Here is a 6,690-nt window from a genome sequence, read left to right as displayed (position 1 = left end):
CGGCATTGACCTTGAAGAAAACTTGGCTCTTCAGAAACGTAAAGAAGGCCTCCCAGGTGGAGAAAACGGTGTGCACGAAAGCACAGAGGCAGGAAAATATTTTGGCAAGAGCAAACAATCAGATGTCCCTGAGATAGACAGCACTCAAAAGCAGAATCAGGGCGCCTGGGTGGCTCAGACGGTTAAGCGTCTGCCTTCGGCTCAGGTCATGATCCCAGGGTCCTGGGATCGAGCCCCACATCGGGCTCCCTGCTCCTTGGGAGCCTGCTTCTCCCTCTGCCTCTCTCTCTCTCTCTCTCTCTCTCTGTCTCTCATGAATAAATAAATAAAAAACCTTTAAATAAAAAAAAAGCAGAATCAGTGTTTTGTTTATCTTTGTGTCCCCAGAACCCAGCCGATGATAAATGCTCGACAATGATTAATAGATAGTATGAATGAGTGAATGGAAGGTAATAGAAGATAAAGTTGGGATGGTCACATTTCTCTTGGTAGAGTGCCATTTATTGAGTGCATGTCGTATCAGTGGATGGATGGATGGATAGGTGGGTGGATGGATGGAAGATGGATGTGTGGATGTTTAAGATCCTGGCGGGTCTTGAATGCCAAACTAAAAAGCCTGGACTCGCTCTGGAGGTAATGGGGGTTACTGAAGATTTCTGTCAGGAGACGATGGGGATGTTAATGATCCAAGAAGGCAAATCAGCCAGCACGTGGGATACGCAAAAGGGGGGAAACTGGCAGCAGGAGACTATCTTTTCACTCTCACACTGACAAACTGTAACTGTATTTGTCACAAGCATGCTGTGATAATGAAATGAAAATGATGTACAAAGAGAGGATTTAAAGACCTCATCCGTGGTTACCAAATTTTTTTTAGCTGGGACCAAAGGTGTCTCAACATTTTTTGTTCTGCATCAGAAAATTTGCAATGGGGGCGCCTGGGTGGCTCAGTCGTTAAGCGTCTGCCTTCGGCTCAGGTCATGATCCCAGGGTCCTGGGATCGAGCCCCGCATCGGGCTCCCTGCTCCGCCGGAAGCCTGCTTCTCCCTCTCCCACTCCCCCTGCTTGTGTTCCCTCTCTCGCTGTCTCTCTCTCTGTCAATTAAATAAATAAAATCTTTTAGAAAAATAAATAAGAAGAAAATTTGCGTTGTACCCAAGTCTTCCAATAGCCGGAGTTCCCAGGGCTAGTTGTGCTTCAGGGAGAAGGACGAAGCAGAAGGAAGGGCAAAGACCACCATTTAGGTGGGAACTCAGAATTGCCGGGAACATCCCACCCCAGCTCATCTAGTCTCCAGAACAACAACCTCTCCATTTGGTCCCTTCCCTGGGACACCCCAGCTGGGACTGCCCAGTGACAGACAGAGTGGGCTCAGGAACTGGGAGACCTGAGTACCCAACTTGATTCATCCACTTACGGCAGGTGCTTGCACGAGCCTCTTAACACTCGTTGGTGTATTGGAGCCCGTTTGTGGGCCACAGACCACACGCCTGAGTCTTCCCAACTCCATGCCCAATGAGGGCCCATTGGGAGCTTAAAACCGGACACCGTAGGCGTCTGGACATCACGGAAATGGGCAAATGCTGTCGTTAGGGCTTGTTTTTATTTTGATATCTCTCCCAGAGATCAGCTGTTAACATTTGCAGCCCATCACTCTCTAGGCTTTAGGTGTTCTCATGTTTAAAGTAGTGATATAATAATAATAATACGGACCTTGTCAGGTCACTGTGATTAAATTAACCAATGGGAATAAAAAACTGAAGACAGTACCTGGCACATAGTAAGTGCTCAATAAATATCAGCTGTTTTTAGCCCAGGGTTTTGTGTTCTTCAGAGCAAATAGGGAAAGACTCTTTTACGCCTCTCTCTTAAGGGGGTTGGTTGTTCAACGCCACCCCACCAGCCAACACCGAGCCCAATGCCTCACCCCCAGCAGGTGCTCAGGAAGAGCGAGCAGAGCCGAAGTGCCCCTCCGAGGAGTCTGCAAAGCACCAGCATCGGCATTAGCCTCAGAGGCCTTGCCCCTTTAATTAACAGACCCGGCATAACTTTGACTCCGCGGCCTCGCCCTCTCCTGCCTCTCCTTCTTTCTTTTAACTCCAGCTCTTTAACAAATCCCTCTTTTCAGGAACGGGAAGCTGATCTGTTCTGGGGACGTGCCAGTGGAGTGGTGTGTGTTGGCACCACCAGCGGCTGTCATTCTCAGGAGACAATGGGATTGGAGCGCCAAGGGGAGAGTTCTCCATGCAGAATTTCCCTGCTTAATCCGCTCTTGTGGCTGGCACCAAGTCAGCAAAGGAAAGGAACCAAATTCCCCGGGCGGCTTTGGCAGGCTGCACCCCTGTCAGCAGGCCAGAAGTTAATGCCCTCATCTTCCCCCGTGCCACCAACTCAGGGGGCAGGTCTGGCGAGGCTGGCTTTCTGTGTAAGGCTGTCAGGTGGCGTGAAGGGGAGAGAACAGGAGAGCAGAGGGTGATCCAATCACCAGTGCCGCTCCACAGACAGACAGATGGACAGATGTCCTGTTCTGGGCCTGACCCCCACCCCAAGCCTCAGCACTGTGCTCTAGTCTGACGCACTCAGAGAAGGAGGGAGGCCCACAGTGTCTGCAGCCCCCACGTGGAAATGGGGGTGATCTTAGCCACACTGGGACCAGGGCACAGGGGCCTCAGAAGGAGCTCTTGGCAGCTCAGCCTGGCACCAAGAGAAGCTTCCATGGTCTAGGTTGCCCCACATGGCTGGTGGAGGAAAGAGAGGGACTGAACACCAACTTGCTCCACCATGCCCCCCCTCACCCACCCCGCAGCAGCTTGGATGGAGAAGGGGCCAGGGAGTGAACATTTAGTGAACTTCCTCCCCGCACCAATCGTTCTGCATGGGCTTTGTCTTGTGGGATGCTCACAGTGGCCCTAGCAGGCACGCGGTGTTGGCCTCATGCAACAGAGGTGGAGGCCTCTAGCCCAGGGGCCTGGAGCCGTTCGAACCCAGATCTGCCTGAACTCAGGGGTTGAGCCTATTTCAGAATCTGAAACACAGCAGAGGAGAGGTAAACCTTCCTTAATCATGCAATAATGAAATATTGGTTCTTTCATATCCCACCAGAGATCTAGCTACACAGAAGTTTGCTGAAACAATTCAGACCTTACCATGTGCAATGCACTCTATTTTCCATTCTATTATATACTTATATTATATTATATACTATTCTGTATTTTGAAATGCAGATCTTGGCTTCCCAAATTGACATCAGGCCTCACTAATGAGCCACAACCATTGATTGGAAAACACTTTGCCGCCTGCTCGGGATGTAACTTCTGCGGAAGGAGCCACCATGTACCCTACTTGGTCCTGTGTTCACTCTGAATGCCAGACTATGTCTTGCAGGTCATGGCCCGGGGCTTTGCAAATCCAAGGGGGACCTTCACATAGTATTCCCCAGAGGATAACCTAGGGGCTCCATTGAGGTAGAAGGTAGTGGAGAGCCCTGGTGGGAATGCAGCCACTCTGGGTCAGAGAGGATGAGGCTGTCCGGGCCCCAAGAGAGACCAGTGGGGACTGTACCATCCCCAGAAGCATGCTTCTACCCAGAGCCACGGGGATCCACACAGAGCAAGAAGCAGACCCTGAGCCACATGGGTGTCCCTGGGCCCCAACGAGTTGCCATCATCTGGAGCAGGTGTCTCAGCTCACGGGCGTGCATTCCTGCATGGCAACTCTGGGAAGGGTCAGATCTGACTCATGTCAGGGCCTAGCCACAGTGAATGAGGCTCCCAGCTGCCCTAAGGGTCCCCTCAAAACTGTGCAGGAGCTTAGAGCACCCTGCTCGCCACCCCAGCACCAAACAGGCAGGACCCCCTGGGGCACTCACGTTAGGACCAAAGTCACACAGCGTGGGGTGAGTCCTGGCTCTGCTAGCCCGGCCACGTGGGCTTGGGGACATCAGCTCGCCTCCTGGAGGCTCCGGCCACTCACCTTCAGATGGGGAGTTTGGATTAGCGGATGCTGACATGCTTGATAAACCGTTGCTATCTAAGCAATTTAAAATAAGAGTCATGACGAGATACCAGACATCATTCTGATTCTCTTTTTGTCCTCATCACCCCCATTAATATTCTGATGTGGCTGAGGCCCAGCAAGGATAAATCAATCACCCAAGATCACCAAGCCCCCAGGCAGGTGGGCACGGAGGCAAAGCCAGGAAGCTGGACTCAGAGCCACCCCCACCCACCGCGGCCGCACTGCCTGCGGGCACAGCTGTGTGCACGACACCTTGCCTCACAGTTCTTGTGACTATGTCTACCTCCGGCCCTAGACCGGAAATCTTCAGGGCAACGTCTGAGGGCATTGGTACCTTAGCGGGGCCTCCGGCCTTTGGTAAATGCCACTGAATTCTTCATGGCCCACTGAATGGCTTCTTCGAAAGAAATAATTGCTGTGCCCAGAGATACAAGCTCTCTTACCAATTTCCCTGCTTCTCTGGAATTGTTCCTGCCCCTGGAGAGGTCTTGGTCCTCCTTCAGGAACAGGACTCCTCCCCGGGAGGAGTATTGGTATTCCAGCTCTGTGCACACGTTCTCGAGAAATGTGGTCCTCGCTGCGCATAGGATTCAGCCGCATCGCTCGACCCTGGGGTTGGGGAGGGGAGGGCATCGCCTCTCTGCCTATCAAGGCATCACCTTTCCTACAGGGCACGTCCGCCTTCAGGAAGCTTCCTCTGAGCATAACAGCGGACTCCAATGCCCCCCTTTTGGACCCCAGAGCCCCGAATGTCTCCACCACCGACGGGGTTCAAGTGGCTCCACGGTACCGTCGCAGGCCGGCGTGTCTTCCCAGGGCGAATCACTCACTAACCTGCTGATGACACCGCTGGTCCCACATGATGGTCCCAACTATCTGGGCCACTCGGCACCACGGAGCTGTCACCTCTGGAGTCTGCCCCCAGATTTTCACTCTCATGCTGTGACCTCCACCGTCGGTCAGGGAAGCAGCTTGACGGACGGGCTGTCCTGTGTGCAGACGCCAAGCCCTGTCTCTCCCCCAGGGGCCGCTGACTCTGGCAATCCCTCCCCCAAACACAGACCTCCTTTAGGCAGCACCGAGACTCTGAGCCTCTCTCTCCTTCAGCCAAGAGCCATTGTATCAGCTGTGATTTATGTAAAGGCTTTTGTTGGACTCCTGGTTTTGACAGTCTCTGTGTTGTCGAATGGTAATAATTACGGGGCCTTTCATCCTTTATTTACGGGATAGCTCTGGGGGGAGAGAGAGGCCTGGCGTGGGGGGAGGGCTGCTGGGGGAGGCAGACTCGCTTTTCTGAGCCTCAGTACAGAACCAAAGGAGTAAGGGTCCTTTGGAAGTTATAAATAGCAGCTCCCGAGAATAAAGAAGTCACCTCTCCAGGCTTCGGGAGCTCGCGGAGGACAAAGGACGCTCCGAGCTGGGAACACGGCGCTTCTTCGGGACTGACAGGGCTAAACGGAATTTCCAGGGCCCGGCCCCTTGTTTTCAAAAAGCTGATTTTTGTCTGAACTCAAGCCTCTGGCTGAGGTGAAGGAAAGCAACTTTATTCCCGTCAGCTAGCCAGTCCTAAAACTCTTGAGCCAAGGAAGACTTCTCATTTCATCACGAACTCTGGTTGTTAAGAAGTCCTCCCCTGAAACAGAGCTGAGGCTGACCTCTCTAGGCCGTCCTTAAAGATGTTTTATGCTCATCAAAGTCCCACGTGCCCCTCAATATTTCTCAGCCTCCCATGCAGTGGGGCTGGGACACGTGGCTGGGTTCGGACAAGCAGTGGGGCCTGGTTCTCCTAGGCCGGGTCCCAAACATCACCCCGTGGGATCACTGGGAAGAAAGGAAGCCATGAGCTCCTGATGGCACAGCTACATGGATGGAGCCAGGATCCCCCAGGCCAGGTTTAATGGAATGTGGCTAGGGAGAATTGCACGTCCGGCACCAGTGTTAATGGGAGTGAGAAGTCACCTGTGTTGTATGAAGCCACTGAAATATCGGGGTATATTTGTTCCTGCAGGATGGCTGGTCCTGTCTAACTAGCACAAGTATTGTTCTAGTAGCCTGGACTCATGGATGACAAAGGCCTATGCCTTCAGAGAGCTCACGGTCTGACGGAGGAGACAGTTACATGACATGACACAACCCCGGGGGTCATCCTAGCCCAAGTCCAAGGCTGTAGGAGCACAGAGAAAGGGCACCTAACCAGACGTGGGGTGCTGAGGTGAGCTTCCTGGGGAAAGGAGTGTGAAGGGACCCATGGAGCAAGACTTGGCCAATGGAGCACGTGGGAAGAGAATTTCAGACAGGGACAGCATAAGAAAGGCAAGGAAATAAGGCTCAACTCATGGGGAAAATGTCTCACTGCTCAAAGCTGGACTTCATTGATTTCTCACTTGACCAGGGTTTAATCTGGCCTCAAGAGCCCATGAGGCTTCCCTTCCCGGGAAGGAGCAACCACCCCATCTGCCATGGTTGGCATAGGCTTTAGTGGGCAACTAGAACTTGGTCTGGGACTGCAGCATGGGGAGAATGTGGATCATGGGGAAGACGTAGATCCTGGGGAGAACGCGGATCATGGGGAAGACGTAGATCCTGGGGAGAACGTGGATCATGGGGAAGACGTAGATCCTGGGGAGAACGCGGATCATGGGGAAGACGTGGATCCTGGGGAGAACGCGGATC

The sequence above is a fragment of the Callorhinus ursinus genome, unplaced genomic scaffold (assembly GCF_003265705.2).
Source record: "Callorhinus ursinus isolate GAN/ISIS: 27379988/994484 unplaced genomic scaffold, GSC_fseal_2.0 scaffold10, whole genome shotgun sequence".
Taxonomy (NCBI): Eukaryota; Metazoa; Chordata; class Mammalia; order Carnivora; family Otariidae; genus Callorhinus; species Callorhinus ursinus.
The sequence above is the reverse complement of the archived record's forward strand: the minus strand, read 5'-3'. Positions refer to the sequence as shown.